Raw genomic sequence first — 23520 nt, 5'->3', positions numbered from 1 at the left:
GCGATTATATATAATTTCAAACAATAGATGAATCAAAATAGAGCGCAGAATCAATCTTTTCAAAAATGTATTATGTAAATGTGACTCACCAATTCTTGAAGTTCGCAAACGGAGCCACAGGAATTATGGATGCACTTGGTATGTAGTTTTATTAACAGCATACACTGTATCGAAACTACCTTGAAATCTGAAAAGATGACGCGTTTTCAAATTAACAATTCTAGAAGTGGAGTAGAATGTAGATTAGTTGCTCTACGCACTCTACACTGACACAATGTCACTAGCACGCTGTCTCTCTTGTTGGCAAAACTTGTCACACGTTCATTTCCACATATCACCATAATTCAGTCATTTTGTACCGTACATATATGTATAATGTTCATCCTCGCACAAAATTTATCATTAATAGCACACAACGATCGCGTGTCAATTTCGAGTACTTAGGTATGTACTTTTAAATATGCTCTTAATAAAAAGTCTGCATATAAACACATGCACACGAAAATTGTAAAATCCGTATCTAAAATCAAATATAAAAATTATTGACCCTTATTTATAATGAAAATTGAATCTCTCGAATGTAATCAAAGATTCCGCAAACAAATTTATTAATCATTACAAACCAGCGCAATCTATTTTTCACCACAATTAAACTTATTATTTTTCTATATTATTTGTCCTAACAAAATAAATTATATAATAAAGTGTAAACTTCAAAATGTATCTTATTAAAAAACTCCGACTTCAAAATTTTTTAAATTAAAAGATAATATCAAAACATTTTACATGCATAAAAGCGCTATATCCATAGTGCATTCGCATCAACTCTGATTATTTCTATAATATTACTGCCCAATATAATTAACCGTTACGTCGAGCTACCTATAAATGCAGGTGCTTTTTATTGGTTATCGGCCGTGGCCTCTTTCGCATACACGCGAGCTCATTCATTGTACAACAATGTCGAGTAGATGGTTTAATTGCGAATTATCGAGCCATTGCGAAATTCAATTGCCGTATAAGCTCTACTCACGCGTCTCGCCCGCACGCATAGCACGCAGATGAAATCGTGCGTGTAAAACGCCTCGCCGATGCCCATATGATCCTTCTCATTTTCATAACGGAATTCAGTTTAATGAACACGCATGTTTTATTGTGTATAGATGTCATTATTTCCAGTTTGCATGTTGTAAAACATCAGAGAGATATACAAATGTCGTCTCGTATAGCAATAAAATAGTTGTGTAAATTTCTTAATATTAAAATTTTAAAAGTGTGTGTAATTGACGGAGCAATACTATATACATTCTGTATAACACAAAAAAAAAAAAAAAAACAAATTGAAAATTATAATAACAAATCCGCTTGTTTTATTTTGTACTATTATTTTGTTTTGTAGCTAATAATAACGTAATAATTATAGTAATAAAAACTTTATACTTTGTAAGTTATATTATCAAGTTTATATATTTAAGAGCTGCATTGTTTTTATTTTGATAATAAATTATATGAAAGATTTTATTTTCAATTTAGGCAACGAGACGGTTGGAATTTTGTAGAATATTTTTTTGATTAAAAAAAAAATATATATATATATATATATATATATATATAAATGCACGTGAGGCAAAAAATAGCGTATTTTATTTTAAATTAAATACCTCTGAACGCGGCTGAGAGAAAAAAAAATATTTTCATTGAAATGTTCCGTTAAATTTTTTTTAACTTAATTTAATATAACAAAACTGTTCAAATGTTTTATTGAAAAAGATCAAAGCTTTTGATGAACACATGTTAAATACTTTACTCCATAGTGTCACTCTATGTATAGATATTTTTTATTTTAGAATGTGTATTATACTTTCAATCATATATGACCTACTGAACTATGCTCAATATTTTCAAAATAAATTCGTTAACATTGTTATTACATATAAAATGAACTATTAATATAATTAATTAATATAATTAATATAATTAAAGTAATTTAGTTAAACAATTTTTTTTATTAACACACTCATTTGCAAACTGCGGTTTATTTAGCGTTGAATAATGCACTAAATAATTATGAGAAATCGATACATTATAATATAAACCAAATTAATTTGATATATATCTGCAATTACGATTATTACTGTGCAACAAGAAAAAAACGCCTCTTACATCTGGTCGTCTAATATAGCTGATTGAGAAATTAAAGCATACGTGTTGCAAAAAAATCACTTATTTAAACTTTTCATTACATATATAAAAGTGTGAATGTGTATGTGTTTATATGAAAAAAGATTCCTATAAAAGATCAATTTCTTATCAATTTTGTATATACTGCGCATGATACTCGCAGTGCATTGCCCTCGAAGCAACGACCTTAATCCCGCGTGATTAATCCGTAACGAGACAACCCTATAGGAGATCAAACAGCTTCACATCCATTCAATTTCAAATGTTAAAGCCTAAGCGCTGAAATACGATTGGCACAATTCGAGCTACACGAAATCTCTATCAATCAAAACACTTTTATATCTTTCCACTATCCAATCGTTAAGTTAACACTGTGTAACGAGAGAACAATTCGACAAACCCCCATTCCAAATATGCTCTTTGCTGCACACGGTGTTAAAAGATCTTAACGGAATGAAACTACGGGAATCCACTGACGATCGATGAACGCTCCGAAAAGTTTCATCGGCGTTCTCGCGATCCCAATCGATCGTAACGACTCACACGTCAATCTCACGGAATTAGCTTATCGATCGATTGCTCAAACGCGGCACGGAAGTGTATATGACCCCATAACGTCGGAATGCACACACGCGTACGTCACACGCACTGCCGCGAACCTGCGAAGTGCCCGCGAGTAACGCAAAACGACGAATGAACGGAAGCTCTGCGCTTGAAAGCTCGCAAGCCCCACCGCCCTTTCAGCGCGTGCGGACTGGAGCAAACTTGACCGATCGGGGGCGAGCGATGCCGAGGGTGCACGAAGAGCAATGAACGAGCGAGGGGGTTTGACATATCGCTGCAAGATAATTAATCGGTAGAAATATAATGCCTGATCAAGAGTGCAGCAAAGCTGTCGCTTTTTTTTCACGCAGTTTTCACCCGCTATTTGCGCAGATCTGAAAAAGAAAAGAACTTCCAAGTTCATGATAGAGTAATGGCGCTATTAATTTCTTTATAAAAATTTAATGCTAAGCTTTGCAAAAGTATATACTTTATATATCTGTATTCTTTTTATTAATCCATTCTTTATTTAAAAATTATTCTAAAGAATAATATAAATCTATATGTTCTCTTTTTCATAAAAATAAAATAAACTCGAACGCTGTGTTGTAAAATGATAGATTTACTGTAGCTTTTACAATAGCCTACTTCTTTTTATATAAAATATAATAACAAGGCAAATGAATGATTCTAGATTCTTAAAATTCTAAATTCTTAAAATTCTAGATTCTCTTTGAATCCACTTCGGCACTACTCCATGACAATTTCGCGGGATCCGTTTAAGATACAGCTTTTACTTTTCGCACGGCAATAAAAGGAAGCTATCGTTGGGTCGATAAACGAAGCAACAATGAGATAACGTTTAGGTATCCGCTGGAATCCACAGGCAACATCGAAAAGCTTTGATTCTTCAAGCAGGCAAGGTCGGTAACCAATTTACGACTAGCACCAGCCAGAGGCCAGTATTTTATCCCCCGTAAAAAAAGGAAAAAAAAAGAAAGAAAGAAAGCCGCGGACAGAGACGAAAAGTGGAAGAAGAAAAAAAAAAGATGGCCTGCTCCAATCTAATTCATTTCCATCCGTGTCCAAGTACCGAATCTGCCGGCTTGGACGAGCGATTTTATCATGCGTAAAATTCATTGTCAACCCTTCCGGTTGATCGGTTGGTGGTGAAGCATTCAAACACGAGAACAAAGAAGCTTACACTGAAAGCGAACGGAAAGGTATCAACCGACTCTTCACCGTGAATTTTTAGTTAATTCCATGAGAATATCGTGTCCAACGCGATCGCAAAACAGCAAAAGAACAACATTTAAGTCTACTTAGAGTGATCAAATACAGACAAGTGTTTAGGATTTGCGTGGAATGTATCATCAGCATAGTAAAACACAGGAAATAAGCTTCTACAGCAATCCCACCGTTGATGAATACCGTTCTTCAATGTGGTCGGATAATTAAATACCGTCCATTCCTACAAGCTTTGATCCCTCCAATCAGTACGTTGCAACATATTCGAGTAAGGTACGCAACCTTTGTACGTTCCAAAGTCCTCGACGCTTTTACGAAACAAATTGAAACGGACTCTGAATGTTTAATGCTCAGACACCTATATCCGGACGCAAGAGCATGCCACTTTTTTCGTGTTCAACCTACAACAGTTTCACTCTGCACTTTGAAATTTGCTAGCGTTCTGCCGGAACAAACAATGCCGACGGTACGCAAAGCTCCGCGCTAATTAAATAGAGATGTCTTGTTATATATATATATATTGCTCTACAGCCTCGGTTTTCTATAGAACATTTCTTTGGAAACGTAATATTAACATTTTTTTAAATTATGTCATTAAAATAAATTTTTAATCGCTTATATTTCTCACTGTTTTTAAATGTGACGTAGTAGCGTAAACAGGATAAAGGTGAAAAATAAATAATTAAAATAAACAAATTAAACTTTACAACAGACGTAAAATAAAATTATTTTTCCTATTTCCCTGTGAATCAATTAAAATTGTTCAAATAATTCGACAAAACAGGTCGATTTTCTTGGTCCGATCAAATTTCAGCAACATAGAGATGTATCATTTTTTTTTATCTTTTTACGAAAATTGCATCGGTCGTCTAAAGCTCTTAATTTTATAAAGTAATACAAGAGAAACGGCGTTTGAGGCAGAACGAGGCCGAGGCTAGCGATGATGCGCATCGCTCATCAGAACCGGTATAGCCGTGATACTAGAGTTACTCGTCAAATATTTACCTCGAGTGATGCTGGCGCCAGGCAAGTGGTATCCTAGCTGATACAGCCTCGGCGAAATGAGAATACACTCACGTGAAAAATGTTCCACAGTTCCTCGTTTAATTGTTGATAGATACCTACGTGAGCGATTCTTCTCCGCAATTCGTTCCTTAAATCCGAAAGCGGCTCGTTTGCGAAACATGTTCGATTATTATCGTTTCATTTTGAACATCGTGTTTCTTAAAAACACTTGCGAAGAAATCTAACGCGATAGCGGTACTCATACAAGAGAAGTCAGAATTTACTATAAAAAGTATCTGTACGGAAGGTTTGTAAAAGATGCACATTTACTGCACTGTATTGCAATTAATATTATAAATTAAACAAAACTGGAAATAACGAAGGAAACAAAATTAATAAATATACAATATTGTGAAATATTTAAGTAATTTGCTACAGCTGCATATTTATGTCGCAAACACAGCGACAAAATCAATTTATTAAATTATCGAAAATTTATTCATTTTTAAATTTACTTTCTAAATATCTTACCTACGTTCTTAAAAAACTAATTATGATAATCAGTTGAGAAATTGGATAAATAATAATAATATAATATATTATGGAAAAAATGGGGTTTTCAAGATAAAAACAAAAAAAGAAAATGAAAAATCTGTGTACAGTAAAACTTAGTAGACTAGTAGACTAGTCTGGTTATTGGATATATAATTACACAATAATAAAAAACTTCTAAAATTATTTAAAAGAGAAAAATATAAATTTTTATATCAATCTTTGAATTATAAATACAGCATTCGATTTTGATTTAAAATCTGAATTCATATTCTAGATAAGAAAATTGTAAATATTCTTGTTTTCTTTTTTGTTAGCATTGAAAATATTGGTGACAAATAAAATTGTTACATCTTACAAACTATTACATCTTGTAAAATATTTCAAGAAAAAAGTATGAAAATAAGTAAGGCGCAACTCGCGTTAATGTATATTTTTTTACTGTTTGTACATACCTATTGCAAACTGATAAGTAACACAACGCATTTTTCTTCGCTAATTTGCAATACTATTGATCGAATTATTGCAACAATCGCAGAAAAACGCGCGACAAGCTTTCCAATTAGCATTAATTATAAATAATGCTAATAGTTGATGAAATTACAATAAACAAACATGTAATCGGCAATCTCTAATTAATTGTGTTTCCACTGATTGATTTTGTGGTATCTTTGCTGGTATGTGCACACTCCATTCTCGTTTGTTTTATAGCATAATTAGTGGAATGAGTATTGGTATGATATATATTTGATAAAAGAACGTCCATGAATTTAATCGCTATTCAATATATGTAAAACAAAGTTCATTAAAGTATATGCAAAAAACAAATATATTGCAAATTTTAACTTTAAGAAATGTGTTACGTAACTATTATACATTCATAATCGGATAAATTTTTTTCGGGATATAACATAACAGAGATAAATAGAAAATGATAGGAAAAGTTCACCACAAATGGCCAATTCATAGACAAATTTAGTCCTACAACTACAAGAATAATAATTAAGTGAAATGACTCTCCAGTAAAAGTATCGAAATATTCGACTGGCAAGACCTCGTTAAGAGAATTAAATTTAGCGATACAGACTGGATTCCAATTGGACACTACTTAATGCTAGAGATTAACGATGAAATATCTCGTAATGGCAACGGACGGTTTTCCTCGCGAACCCAGCGAAAATTTTACGTTCGCTATTCCCGAAATACTGAAAACGGTTTGCAAATATTAAGTGCCGTTTAACGCTAAATTCTTTTACAAAAATTACTAGCTGCATCGTAGACATATCCATTTTTTTCATTAGACTGTAGATACATTTTTAATAATAAAATCATAGTATATAACGATCATTTTTTTTTCTTAGGAAAAAGCACTCTATTGATTTACTTTCTACATAATTTCTTGATTTCCTGCAGCCGATGTATTCATATCGAACAGAAGAGAGATGGAGAATAGTTTCGGTTAAGGATCGTTTAAGGTAAGGGATGGTAGTCGGGGAGTGTTCCAGTGACAGAGAACCAGGAGGGGGTGTGTGGCCCCGGGGGTTAATAGATGGCCAATGTTCCCGCACACCGAGGTCAGACACTGTGTCACCTTCTCCCCGTTCGTCATTACGAATGCAGATTGGACCTCCCGCCATTACCTTGCTCTCTCTATCTAATCGTCGGAAACGGTCACGAAACTTCTCACGCGCAAGGAAAATCGTCTATTGTTCGTTGTTAGTCGTACCTTCTATATTGACATTTGAGTCAATACATTGACTAATGCTGACATGAGAAGCTGCATTTGTCGCGTATCATAAATTGACAAGGTTAAAGCTCGTCTCCTAAAATTCTGATCACGTGGAGAATTGCGTAGAATGAGAAATAATAAAATGATGATTGACAGAAAAGTTGCTAAAGTTTTTTTTTTTTAAATTCTGGATAGATTGACAATCTCAAGTTGGTTTTCCCCTTCCTCTTTCCTCTCTCACTCTCTTTCTCTTATTCTTTTTCTAGTATAACTGAAAGTAACAGAATTAAATCAAAATATAAAAAGTTATCACAATTAATAAACGAATAATTTAAAAACTAATAAAAGTTTAACAAAAAGATTTATTAAATAATGAAAAAATGGCAATATCGTGAAAATATTATAATTCGTTTAAAATTGTACGAGTTTTTATTGTATCATTAAATCTATATTTCTATATGTATAATTTCATATCTATACGTATAAATCAAATAAGATTCCACAATTTTTCGTGCATATATATATATATAATATTAAATTTATAGAAAGATGACGGCAATCAATTATATGTTTGCTAACCGTAAATAGAAAAGTATTACACAAAAGCCACAGAATGTAGCAATTTTCCGGTTGTGTGGTCGTGAAAAATGACCACTGACAACATTTTCGTAAAGCAGCAACAATGAGCGAACGTGGATGTACAGGCCATGTACGTAGATTGTTATACACGTACGGCCAATGAACATGACAGATACGTCGTACCAACAAGACTCGGATGCTTAATGGTTGACGAGCTACTCAATCGCGTTCTCGATACGCTTGATATTCCGAGCAATTAGCATTGACCGTTACAAGTGAAAGACATCATATTCCCATGATAATTTGATGTAACTTAATAGTCATTTATGCATTAAAAATTTTATAAATACATATTATGCAATACAGAATACTCCTGTTTCATAAGCATTATATCATATATATGTATACATACATATTAAACTTTAATTACAAGTAGACATTTAATAGACTTTGGATATATTTATATATGTATATATAAAACATATCCAAAGTCTATTAAATGTCTACTTTTAATTAAAAGTTTCTTGGTAAAGTTAATTAATGTGATATAAGATTCTGTAAACTGCTTAATGTAATAGTAATTTTGTAGGATTAAAATTTCGTTGATAAAATGAATCAGTTGATGTAATATTATACGTGTCAATTATTTACCATCAACTGCATCAGAAAATATTATCAAAAAAAAAAAAAACAGTCATAAAATATTTATCATTACAAAACATAAACTAATCCTACTGAAAAAACTTGTATAAATTTCTTCAATTTCAAAAATATATTTTTTTCTTGTAATAAAATACAACAATTTTTTAATATTATGAACATACAGTAGATTTAAATAATAATAATTTTAAATGTTATTTATTATTAATATAACATTGTTTTTTAATATATCAATGTAAAAAGTTTTTAACTGTTAAAACGTCTACATAAGGCCAACTATGTTAATCTTCTTTTCTAGTTACATCAAAACAAGTTTCAAAACAATTATTTCATATTTGGCATCATAAATATTTCATAAGTTTTTTCCGATGATTATATGGCGTAATATATAACATTATGCAATAAGACTTTTAATACAAATATAAAGCAGTATTATTTTTTCAAAATTTTTTCTTGCTAGATTGAAATCTGGTCATAAAAATCTAGCACGTCAAGATTTTGCAAAAAAAAATTTATTTGAATGTACTGAAAAATGGCAATTTTTATAGTGTTTCGTTAATTATAATTTTTATCGTGACATATACTGGAAAAAGAATATTGTCGAATCAATAACATTATCGTAGTTAAAATTTATTTTATTAATTCAATATATAAATTATTAATTTAATTAATAATGTTGTTGAATTAATAAAATAAATTTCAATTACAATGTGATGTTGATTTAATATTATTCTTTTTTTCATTGTATGACGGCTCAAAATCAAGTTTGAGTTTTATATTTTATATATTTATATATTAAATACGAAAAATATCATGCCAAAAAGATTTTAAAAAATGAATTATATTATAAAAAATTATAAAAAGTTATAAAAGTATAATGGCTAAAAATTCAATGTAGTTCACGAAATATTTCATACTTTAATTTGCCATAACTTTGCATAAACTATGAAATATTTTGTAAACTATATTGAATTTTTAACCATTACACCCTTATAACTTTTTACACATAATATTGCGAGGAATCGATTTATATAAAAATGTAAAAGTAATAAAAACGTTCTTTTTAGCACATTTAACTGAACATAATCATTTTTTAAAGAAATAAATTTATATAATAAAATGGTTCCATTTAAAAAAAGGAAGGTTACTCTTCATACAATTTTGGTACATGTATCCAATCAACAGCACTATCTTATGTTTCCCTTCGAATCAAACAAACTTTTGTATGAAGCATTTTTTTCTACAATCAAAAATAAAATTTAAGGGATAAAATGAGACATCCTGTACATGATTGTATCTGACCATACATCAAAATTTTTTCCGGGTAATTATTTATACATCATGGAGAAAAAGTAAAATAGTCGTTATATTATAATTAAAACTTCAATCGCACAATTGCTTTCTAATTTATATCTATCCTAGTTTCATTTTTGTAATAAACACTCCAATAATTCGTTACAACAGTATGAGAATATCAATTACAGTGCTACTCAATTCGTTTTATACAAATGTTTAACCCAAAAATATATTTGTAAAATATTATTCATTAAAATTAAAGCTTACAAAACTCATTTACACGTAAAAATGGATTTGTTTATTTTAAGATTACTTTTTACAATAAACACTCGAAAGAATAAATAGTAAAAAAAAAAAAAAAAAACAAAGGATTTAAAGCGAGAGATGTATATCGATTTTAACTGATTATTACACAATATACATCAGCTTGTTTAGAATATATTATTAAATATTATTAAATATTACATATATTAATTTGCACAATTCTTTTCATTATACTATCTCTCTCTTTAATTTAATGAGATTTCTTCTTCCTATCTCTTTACGACAGCCATCCGTGATCAACTTATCGCATTCTCTATCCTTCTTACTGACATTATAATAGATTTTTCTATGCAATTTCTATTAGCATAGTTTTTACATAATTGCACACGATACTGTAGCCAGACCGATGCACGCGATAGTTATTTTACATGAGAATAAATTGAGCTAGCACGTATATAGGGAAATGACAGGGAGGTAAAGCCAGGCGAGACAACAAAAAGCAGAAGAAAAGAAATATAAAAGAATATAAAAAATAACAATAAGTAACAATAAAACAATTCATCGGACATCACAGCAACAATAGGATATTTTTTCCTGCTTTTTGCATTTTTCCCAAAGTACTCATTAATTAAAACTAATGAAATTTCTTTTGCAATTACTCATTCAATTAATTATTCATACAAAATTTCAGAAAAAAAATCAGATAAATAAATTTTACTACAAATTTTGAAATATATTTAAATTAAACATACATATAGCGACATTATAGTTAATATTAACTTATAAATAATTTATAATTATCTATAAAATATTACAATAATATAAATATTCCGTTCTCTTTAAGACATGTAAATACTTACATATATATTATTGTGTTAAAATGTTAAATATAATAATAAATAACAATTAATTAATAATAATATCTACATATCTGCGTTATGTCAATTATTAAATTCGTACATTTGTTTTCAACTGTAAAAATATTTTCAGCGAATTCAGCAATCTCACTAGCAATCAATTTCACCAATGTTTAATTTAACTTTGATTTAAACTATATATTTTCGTCTCTTTTTTTAATCTTACTAAAAATGAGACAAAGATTAAGTAACCTTAACATTAACTAACATTGGCGAGGACCCGACCTTGAAAACAGGTTTGTTACCGGTTTTTAACTGATCTTTACTACATACTGCTATCTCCTTTTATTTTATTTAGACTACTCACGAAAAGTGAAGATGCTTAAACTTTGGAACGGTATTAGTTGTAAATCGTATGACGCATATTACCCTCCCTAGTAAACATAAAGCAACACTAACATATCAATATTATAATTTTTCAACAATGTAACTGTTACGTATAAGGCATGTTATATTGCAATACCATTGTTGAGTAGGAAATTATAATATTAATGTTATGTTTATATTATTGCTTTGTGGTTACTGATTGTGAATCGCTGTTTACTGTTTAAAGAGTTATTATTATTATGTTATAAAGTTCTCTAATTGTGCTACACTTTCACGACCTAGATTTTCAAGTGTAATTAAAAATTTTCAAGAAACTGAAAGCGGATAACAGTAAAAGTGACATTAAAATGGGATACAAATCGTTAATTGTGTATATATACAGGGTGTTCCAGACTTACCGTATCACCTGTTAATGGTGTATTCCTGAGGCGATTTGGAGACGAAAATCCTCATACCAAAATGTCGAGGCTGCAATAGTTTTCAAATGGTAAGGGTTTAAACCTTTGGTCAGAGTTGACCAATTAGCATGACAAATCTTCGCGCGTTCAAGCACGTCTTATATTGAAAGTACCCCCACACTAAATTTAATTATAAGACATTGAAATATTGATAAATTATGTATTTAATTTACTGTTAAGTTATTGTTACGTAGTAATATTACTACTATTACGTAGTAATTTATTGTTATTAAAATAATTTTATAAACTTATTTCTTTCATGTGCGGTTAATAAATGTTGGTATTAGAATAACCTCGCAATGACAGAAAATCCTCGCGCAACAAATTTATTAACCGCACATAAAAGAAATAAGTTTATAAAATTATTTTAATAACAATAAATTACTACGTAATAGTAGTAATATTACTACGTAACAATAACTTAACAGTAAATTAAATACATACTTTATCAATATTTCAATGTCAATAATTAAATTTAGTGTGGGGCACTTCAATATGGGACGTGCTTGAGCGCGCAAAAGTTTGTTATGCTAATTGGTCAACTTTAAACCTTTACCATGTGAAAATTAATGCAGCTTCGATATTTTGTTATTAGGAATGTTCAAGGTTTGCTGACAATGAGCGCTATATGCGGCGCGCGCTCATATGCTGTATTCTGTTCGATTAGGGGCTCGGCTCAAGGTCCGGCTTGATAACGTGGACTTTCCTTTACGTTTTTACGAACAGTCTATGAAACAAAAGGAGTGGGGATGGCAATATAAAAAAGATCAGGCGTAAAATACAAATCAGTTGCAAACTTACATTAAATAAAGCAAAACGGAAAAAAAATGTTGAAAATAAAAGAAAAAGTTTTTTAAGAATAATTAATCGAAAAGTGATCATTATAACAAACAGTAACGCATAGATTCACGTGCCTAAAAAAAAGAGTAGAATATTCATATTATCGTAATATTTTACAAGTACAGATTATTTATAAATTAATATTAAATATTAACAAACTTTTTAATTTATACTAAAGTATTGCTTTTAAGAATTATATGTTAAAAATGATTGCAATTAACATTTCGATAAAGATCAAAATAATATTTTCAGATATTATCCCAAAACACATTTGTAATAATTTCAATTCACCTAATTTTGTGAACAAACATAAAGATATTTAAACTAGAAGTGCCTACATTTAAAGAAATATTAGAGGAAGTTGGAGCAACTTCTAGAAGAGCTACTGGATAAACTTCGACTTTGGTTGAAACAACAACTTCATCTTCCTCAAGGTTTGCATTTAAATTTAAAGAAAAGGAAATAAACTCTTATTAATCAATTTATTACATATTATCTTTAAATCTATAGAACATATTCCGATCGATTTTTATAAACACAAACTGAATATTGGTATGATTTTTTTAAATAATAATTAGTAACTCTAATAGTTTTATTATCTATATAGTAAATTTTGATATGTGTTGAACGAGAATAGATTTATACTCGGCCAATTATAAAACGCAATTGTTGACGATTTAAGCAAATTTTCTTATAGAGACTACAAGTAAAAAATGTTGTGTAGTGTGAAAATGAGATATTTATGTCATATCAAGAATAGAATCGTAGTAACAATTGCGGGAATTACGCCATACGTTCTGCATCGAGTATAGAAATTGAAGTGCTAAAATATTAATGATATAAATGTCATTATGCCGTTAATGAAGCACATAGTGAAATTTACTGAATAGGTAATAAACCATTTGAGTTGATTATTATTTTTAAAAATTTATATCAATATTTATTTATGTTATTTATAAAAATCGAAACACCATTTAGTCTTAGACACTCAGTATATACAGTATGATTCATATAAAGTGACCGATATAAATATTTGCAAAAGTTGAGAACATATAAAGAAATTATATAAAACAAAATATTTAATAGAGAAGGAACGTTGTATGATGGAAACAATTTTTTTTTTAAATAGAGTCATTAAAAAGATTTCAAGATCAATATAATTTTTTTTAATGAAACTATCCATAACTTTTTATGTCAAATATTGTGAAGATAAATAAATAGATAAAGAGTAAATTCCATTTAAAAAATGGGTCATTGACGTCTCCCTCTATATTAAATTTTGTGTACAAATAATTGTTAATATATCCTCAATTTTTTTATAAATATTTACATAAATTATTTTATACGAATTATTCTGTATACATCTAATTTATATAAAAGTGTATGAGACATTATATGCAAAGTATTCGATAAGTTGATCGGAAATCGAACATTAAATATTTGATGAACAATATTTTCTTATAATATATAATATATAAATATATATTGGATATTAGATATACGAATAACCTTCCTATATGTTTTCAACTTTTGCAAATATTTATATCGGTCATTTTATACGAATCATTCTGTATACATATAATTTATAAAAAAGTATATTACTATGAGACATTATATGCAAAATATTCGATAAGTTGATCAGAAATCGAATATTAAATATTTGATGAACAATATTTTCTTATAATAAATATATATTAGATATTACGAATAACCTCCCTCGACCCCCTATTTCCCGAATAGAAATGACAATAATTTCACATAACACATTACAATAAAGATATTACAATTAAAAAACGGCAATTTTAAAATATTTTATTTTTTTAAATAACTCAATAGTAATTATTTAAAAATGTTAATATATATGCTTATTGTAAAATGTTAATATAATATATACATTTATTTATGCGTTACAAAAATACGTATCATATTTTATTGTATGTAATAGAGAAAAAATTATTAATTTAAAATATTAATTTTTATTATATAACTATGTAAGTTATGCGAACATAATTTCGGCAAAGTAGATTATTTCAAATTACCTTTTCAAATACGAATCTTGTAGCTATGGCACGTTTAATTATTTATAATTAACAAAATTACATATGTTACATTCCATTCTTATAATGTGTTTTGGCAGATACAATAGGACAACATTCATTATAATCTATTCATGATTTCTTTCATTATGGAATCTTAGCATGCTGTATGTAGTAACCAACATTATTTTAAATTTTATAGATATTTCTGAACAACGATTAAAGTTCTACATTTACAGTGCAAAATTTGATTTAGAAAAGGCCAAGAAACGCTTGGATTTACATTACACTCTTCGTAATCTAATTCCGGAGATTTACTCTAATCGTGATCCATTGGCCAATTGTGTGAGTAGAGTACCTATATACATGTAAGTGTTTCAATAGTACATCATGAATTGTTGCTGCATTTTTATTTAATATTAAATTATAGGTGTACAAATTAATTCTCGGCCCTTAAATTTAATTAATCTATTATAAAGGCTATACATTATAAATATATATATGTTAAAATAAATTTCTTTAACGTAGAGTAATAAAAGTACATCAGGTATGCACCGTGATAGCGCGAATCGCGCGAGCTGCTGACACAGCGAGCCACACGTGCCCAAGGCCGAGCGCGAACGCGAAACTGGAAAGTGCTCTCGGAGACATACCGGAAAGGTGTTGCTGAATTGCAAAAAGTGCAAGCGAGGAATTTTCACTTTGAACTTCCTCGCCTGCACTAGGACTCGGATAGCAACCTGACCATATTTGCTGGTCATGTTGCTAAGGAATCCTTTCCGAAAAGCGTGCAATTCGAAGGTAATAAAACGCCCTGCTGCAATTAAGCGATGAGCAGTTGTAATACGAAAAGCGAATTAATAATAACTGCATTGGGCAGTCGTAATACCGAACTTGAAATTATAATAACTGCAAGAAACAGGCGAATAGATGATCAGTCGCGAATATAGTACAACCGTGCGAAGAACCGTCAAACGATATCAATGAAGTACAAGAGAAAACTGGACAACAAGATACGTTTTGAGAATTTAATAAAAAGTGTAAAAATGGTTCCAGAAATTCAGGGAAGAAAATTTTAATCTCGCGAATGACGCATGTGCATTTGATGAAACATGGAGAGTATATTATATTGTATTATAACTTGCTCAAACCAAGTAAAACCGTCATTGCTAAGCGTTATCAGTAACAACTTAATTGTGATGCATTCGAGCAGAAAAGTCCGTTTACCGGAGACTACGCAAGTGATACTGTTACATGATAACGCAAGGCCACACGTGGCAAAAATCACCAATACATTCATATGAATTACTATATATTTGTTCGATCGGGAAGTTCTGCCTCATATGGCTTATTCTTCAGACTGAGTCTCTTCCTACTATCATTTTTTTTTGTTCCGATTCCTACAACACTACTTGCTTGATTCGCATTTCAAAACGCTTGAAGATGTTGATAAAAGCATTGACAAATTTATATATTAATTCAAAATCGTTGTCTTTTTACCGAGAGAGGATTCGTCAACTACCTATTCGATAACAAAAAGTGTATAGATTCTAATGGAGATTACTTTGTAGATTAAAATGTAACTTAATTTTTATAAATAAACAATAAAGGCTATAGCCGGATAAACATACTAAAAGTGCCCCCGACGAGTTTTTAAATAACATTTAGCCAGTCATGTCTTCACTGTAAAAAAAATTTCCTCAAAATTTCAGCTCTCTAACTCTATTATTTCCTGAGTTATCGTGAAAAACGTTATTTTCAGTTTTTTATTTTTATTTTATGTAAATATTTGAGATGATTCCATATCAATTTTTTTTTGAACATTTATCAACAAAAAAAATATTTTTTTATTAATCTCAAATAAAAGTTCGATATTTTTAAAAAGACTAAAATTAAAAAATGACTTTTTTAATTTTTAAAATGTTCTTTTCGAGATTTAATCATCAAACTTTTAGAGAATATTCTTTTTATATGTCTCAATACTCTCGAATTTTTTCAATTTTTTCGAGTTGATGCAACATAGTAAAAAAAATTAAAATCTTTTTTTTATTATTTTTTGATAATAGGACGGAAAATTACTTATTTTTCTTGTAACAATTATAATAGTAATGATAATAGTAATAATAATTGTAATAGTTATAATCATACGGTAAAAGAGAAATATATTTTATACAAAAGTTATTTAAAAGTTTATTTCAAAATTGTATTTGTGAAAATTGTTTTTGCATAAAAAATATATCTATTTTACAATGTAATTATAACTATTACAATTATTATTATTACTATTATCATTACTATCATAAACTAGGGTATGATGGCAATACGAAGAAGATGGCCATAGGCTGTAATTTTTTCAATAATCGCTACATAATGCGCTTTTTTAATCATTATCAAAGATAATCGATATTTATAGTACAGTCGGACCTCTTATCCTACGACCCTCTTATGCTACGAAACCTCTTATCCTACGACAAAAAATCCTCTCATGCTACGACCGCGAAAGGGGAATTATATCCCCCACTCTCAAATTTTTGTCGTAGGATCAGAGGTTTAAGGGGAAGATTCCGGACCAAAAATGTCGTAGGATAAGAGGTCCGACTGTAGTTTATGTGCATACATTATTTGAAATAACGATATTGTGAATCTTATATCATATTTTTACTTTTGACTACTTGCAAAGTTTTTTATTTGTCCACTAAAAACTGTTATAACGTCGAATAAATTACAATTAAGCTATCGTAATCGACGTTAGACATATTATATAAGATATGTAAATTGTTATATGTGACCTATAATTTTTATTTTCGTTTTCACTATTTTTTTATAAATATTATAGCCATCTTTCCGTCATTATGGTCATCTTTTCCTTAAAAGTTGGGTAAGATGGCCAATGCTTAGTACAATGTTGTACTATTTTAATAATATAAAATTTCTATTAAATATTTTTCTTTTAATTTCGATAATATTACGTAATTTAAACTTTAGTGAAGATAATATGCCAAACACTATTAAAAAATAACAAAAATAAGAGTATGTTTTTTGCATTTTAAAAAACTATGGCCATCTTACCCGAGTTTACCCTAATTATTACAAGGAAAATAAATAATTTTTTTTACAATGAGGAAATGACAGATTAAGTATTATTTGAAAACTCGTCAGAGGCACTTTTTGTATGCTTATCCAGTTATAGTAAAAGGCCGAGAATTAATTTATACACCTAATACTTAATAATATTTTCAGTGATATTTTAAAACGTCTTATATCAATGAAAAACATTAATTTCAGAATTTAATATAATAGTATAGTTAATACACACACAAATATACATAAATACAAATATAAATATTTTTTTATCAGTCATTTAAAATCGATTATTTTTGTGTCGAGAGGAAAAATACTTAAAGAACTTATATCCTTACAAATGCTTATTTATTTCAGACAATGGATACCTTTACCAAAATTAACACCGGAAAATTTTAGAATAAATGTTTTGCGGTTTTTACAGTCCGACGAGTCTATATTTGATATATATGAAGTTACAAAGTACGTAATGTCTATAAATTAAACATAACATAAGTATAATATACAACTGTATTATAGTACATATACAGGAGAACAAATGATATTAATACAGTAAAACAAATTTTTTTGTTTTACTTTATTATACATTTCTTTTTAAGGTACGCGAGCGCGTGAATGTTATATATATATTCACAAATATACATTTTAATATATTTTTTTCTTTAAAAAATTTATGAATTATCGGATCTTATGCATTTTCATGATTGCGTATAACATATACAAAAATATTATGTGCAGATCATGAGTTGTAAAAGCAAACTTACTCTAAATTTCTTAAAGTGATAATTTACTAAAAAAATTGAATTATTCGAGTTAGAGTAACTTTTCATTTACATAGAGTGAATTCTCTCATTTTTTTTGTTCTAGAGTACATTTTTGCTTTGCAAAATAGAATGAAAAATGTGTACTCTATTTTGTAGAATATATTTTCACTCTATGTAGTGTGGAATGAATATTTTCATTCACGAAGTGCTATTAACAAGAATACTATCATCTCGATATCTCTAGACATTGTCATTATTCGTTACTTGATATGTATTTGGTATAAAACATATCCTTCTCTATAAACATTTTATATGTCAATTAGAATCTATATAAGTCTTTATATAATCTTTACAGATATAAAAAATGATTTAGACTAGAAATTATTCTCCAAAACGAATAACATGTTCATTTCACGTTCAAAGATGACAGTTACTTTTGTGAAAAGTAAGTTTCTACTACTTACGAATGGCAGTCTTTTACTATCGCTTGAAGTGAATATCCACTCCAGTTAGATTTCATTTTAAGAAATTTAAAGAATAAAGATATTTACACAACAATATAATTATATCATAAAAAGATAAAATAAGAAAAAAGACACACAAAATAATTAGTAATAATGATAAAAAGAATAAAGAAGAAAAAAAGTTTGGCTTTATACGCTACACTAAAAATTATCCATATTGATTAACACGATGTTTTCACTAATGAACACTACTGCAAAATTATTATTTATTTTTTATTAACATTATTATGATGCAATTTCAATTTAAGCATTTTTACAATATACTAGCCGATCCAATCACAATAAATCGATTCTTTTGCTTTATTCTGCATGATCTTTAAAATCTTATTTCTCGGTCTATCTTTTTTTTCTTTCTCTCTCTCTCTCTCTCTCTCTCTCTCTCTCTCTCTCTCTCTCTCTCGTTCTCTATGCGTAAATTAAGTATGCAAGTCCTTCTCTTGCGCTTGCTATTATCGATAATGAGATAGAAACAAGATACCCCGCTCTTTTCTCTACTATACTACAGTTCCACTATTTTCAACAGTGCATATCGAGAGGAAAAGCTAAAATCGATAACTTCGGTAAAACAAAATGAAAAAAATGCATTAAAAATTGTTGTCCTTTTCGCGTGAATTCTTATACATCTCGAGATTAATGTCACAGTTTCAATCAAATGAAGGAACTTGGGACGAATTTATATTTGATAAATTTAATAAACAATAATTGATTGTTAATACTTTTATAAAAGTTTATACATTGTACAAAAGGTTTGATAAAAAAATTCGTGCTTTATTTATTTATTTAAGACAATATATCTTTATTCATCTATATTAGTTGATCGTTCAAATATAATCAGATATCAAGGACAGATGTATTAACATCACAAAAAACAGTTTTTCTAGACATTTCTAGCACGAGAAATTAAAAAATTGCACGACTTTTTTATCAAACCATATATATGAAGGATAAATATTAAATAAATTTTTATCACTTTTTCGAAAATATCAAGATAAAATCAATAAAAGACACATACATATTTCTTAATATTACAGATACTTTTGCATGATAATAGAGACACGTATAGAAGAAGATCTAGTTAATTCCGATATTATTATTTATGATGGCACAAATTTAACTCTTGATTATGTTTTAAAAACAACATCAGCTGCATTAAAAAAAATTGACACTATTCTGGTACGCAAGAAAAAATTATTTTTTACACTATATACATAATACATATTTTGCAAAAAGTAATTTTTATTATTCAATCTTTACAGGAAGCATACGGTTCAAGAATCAAAGCAGTTTATTTGATAAATGTACCACATTTTATCAATATCTTGTTAACACTAATGAAATCAGTGATGAAAACAAAACTTATTAATAGAGTAAATATAAATTAAAACTACGAATTTATATATGTTTGTATGTACGGAAATAATTACACAGTTTTAACTACGATTGCGACATTTTAGATACACATTTACACATCTGGAATAGAGTCATTATACAACATTATACCGAAATCTATCTTACCAGTGGATTATGGCGATGAACAATCATCATTGAAAAGTATAGCAGATACAATATTCTTTACGAAAAAATACATATGTGTTTCTATCAATGAGTTTATCTCAATTTTTAATATTTACAACAAAATATTATAACATAAATGATAATATTTGCTTGAATATATGATAAATGTTAGAAAATAAATAATATTTGCATTTAAATATTTATTTATATAATAGAAAAATATTGTTTTTCAATTATTATGTACCTTATATCAATAACTATTTATTTTCATAAGAAACTCTGTTAATTAAATATCTAAACTAAAGAATATCTATATACACACACACACACACACACACACATACACACACACACACACACACACACACACACATACATACACACACACATACACACACACATATAATATTTAAATATTGTTTCAGATATGTGGCATGCAAAATTAATAGAAAAAAGAGGATGGTTTCTGGAGCAAGAAAAAATTAAAGTTAACGAATCTCTCCGATCAAATTCTGTGATAAATCCGAACGATCTATTCGGAGTTCCGGGAATATTTCGAAAATTGAATATTGACTAATATGAATATATTTTCTTAAAAATGTAAAAATAAGTATTATGTTATCGGTATATATATACATACATATATACATCTGTATATATACATATATATGTATATATATATATATATATATATATATATATATATATATATATATATACGTACATGTACAAGTAGTTAAGTTAGATGTAATATAAGGAATTTTCAAAAATAAATATCCAGGGAATAAAATAAATCTCATTGACATTGTTGCACAGAAAACAAAAATTATAGTAGATTATTATTTAGGCATTAAATAAATGATAGATATACCTGAAATTACACACAAAAATGGTATTGTAAAATTAATATATTTGTAATATATGTATATTCTAGTGATGATCTAATGATGTTGTAAGAGATAACATGTGAAAGATCATTTAGAATTACATACATATCTACACATGTATACATATATGTAATACATATGACAATTTTTTCAATAATCTTCATAAATCTTTTTTCTTAAAAAAATAATTGTTTCTTTAAAAACTCACGTTTGAAAAATATTATCTAGCTATGAACAAATAATGTCATGTTACTTACTACCTTTAGTAATTAAACATCGAATCTTTTAATGATACTATTTTATTGTCAATCAATTGTCATGGATGGTAAACAGACAAATGCTCGATAAAACATGTGGTTCCAAGACTATCGATGCTATCAACTATATTTCGACAGCGAGACAAGGGCAGCATTGTCGAGAGTGAAAGGGGATTGTATGTTATAGGTATGTTCAAGTCCTGAGGGAGCAGACAGTGAGGTCAGAAGCACGATAATGGGGATAATAAATGGCCTCGGACCACCCTTTGCAATTCACCCTTGGCCCGCACTGAAACCTTTCGAAAGACATGTTAAAACCGCAATTTTCGCGTATATCGGCTTTTATTAATATACGATACTATCAATTTGTTACTGCGTGTAAATTCACATATAAACGTATAAGTCGTAGTAGCGTTGCTTGTAGATTATTAAAAAGAGTAAACTTGATTTGCAATGTTAATAAAAATGTTGCGATAAAATTAATTCATACACACACGATAATTATGTGTATGCAAAAATAAATCATCTCTTATTTATATATGTAAAGCAGCTGTTACGAGAGACGGATAATTAAAGCACAATTATATTCACAATAATTCACACAGAAATAGCATTAATTCATAAAGTATTATGTATAATAATATTAAACATATCTGCAGTACTTTATTAATTCTAATATGCTCACAGCGATGAATTTTTTAAGAGTAGCGTATTCTTTATGCAAGCATCTCCTTGTATATATATTTTAATATTAATTAAAATAAGTTTATACTTTCTAATAAAAAAATCAATGTTTCATAAAATACTCAATATGTAACATTCCTTTAAATTCATGCTATATAAATGTGCAACAAAAAGTCATACATACACTATTCGTTAATTGCAAACATCTCTATGTAATCTTCTATCTAACATTGTACATAAATAAATACTTTTTTATCACGCTCCATTCGCACTAAGAACCGTAATACAATAGCGTTCAGCAACAGAATTAATAGCCGAAACCAATAGTCATTGTGTCTTTGCAAAGCATTGTCTCGTTTACAAAAGAGCAAAGACTGCTACGAATGGGTGAAGAGTCAGATTATCACACAATCTGTACGTACTTATTTTCAATTTCCAGCAGAAGAAAGGGATAGAGAAGTTGTCCTTATCTTGCGCCAATCCGTGAAGACTTACACCGACTCTGCGGGTATCGCAAAATCTCTCTAAATGGAAATTCGCTGTAGCGAAGTTTCCTCGCTTTCCTATATGCCTCAACACGTTGTCCCTGGTAGACTGATGAGTATGCACATGGAAACGATTCCGCTTGCTACTTGTCACTGCGCACGAAAGGACCGAGATAATTCCTGAGAATTTCGCACATTGCGCTATCGAATTAAAACAGTCATTTTTTAAGATCGTAATACCGAAAAGAACCGTGTCATCTGCTATTAGTGTTTAATTGCAAATACGTAACGTGATATTTTAATTTTTTCAAGAAAAACTACCTGAATATATCGCGCATATCTTTAAAAATTATAATTACATGTTGTATATGCATTATAACAATTTTCTTATTAGTTAATATTGACCGAAAGTCTTGTATCTAAGAACCTGCAAGCCATACCTGTTATTTAATTATGTTATTTTTCTTTGCATAACTATTTAAAGAAATTTTTCAAGTTTATCAACAATTTGTTAAAACTATTTGCGTCACAAATAAACATATTCTTTCATCTCATATATATATATATATAATAACTAAAATAATTAAAACTATTTTCTTTTTAAACATAATAATGTAATTTTATCTTTCTCTGTTTCATATTTATAAAGAGATCTTTTTCTGTTTTATTATTAATAAAAATATAATGG

At 28.7% G+C, this 23520-nt stretch overlaps 1 protein-coding gene and 1 pseudogene across 3 annotated transcripts in view; one reads left to right on the top strand and one right to left on the bottom strand.

Moving 5' to 3' along the window:
• LOC140668968 (TWiK family of potassium channels protein 7) overlaps positions 1 to 23520 on the bottom strand; it is a 272402-nt gene that overhangs the window by 205740 nt on the left and 43142 nt on the right. The window contains exons 1-2 of one of the 3 annotated variants that reach the window (XM_072898335.1): positions 2582 to 2865; positions 90 to 520 (exon numbers count right to left, since the gene is read on the bottom strand). The gene's annotated coding sequence lies outside the window, so the exon portion shown is untranslated. Of the gene's footprint in view, positions 1 to 89; positions 1305 to 2581; positions 2866 to 23520 lie in introns of those variants that run through there. The other 2 variants (XM_072898333.1, XM_072898332.1) reach the window with 2 other exon arrangements.
• Positions 12903 to 22557, top strand: LOC140668970 (alpha-tocopherol transfer protein-like; annotated as a pseudogene).

The sequence above is a fragment of the Anoplolepis gracilipes genome, chromosome 8, assembly GCF_047496725.1.
Source record: "Anoplolepis gracilipes chromosome 8, ASM4749672v1, whole genome shotgun sequence".
NCBI classification, from domain to species: domain Eukaryota; kingdom Metazoa; phylum Arthropoda; class Insecta; order Hymenoptera; family Formicidae; genus Anoplolepis; species Anoplolepis gracilipes.
Note: the sequence above shows the minus strand (reverse complement) of the source record. Positions and strands in the feature narration are given on the sequence as shown.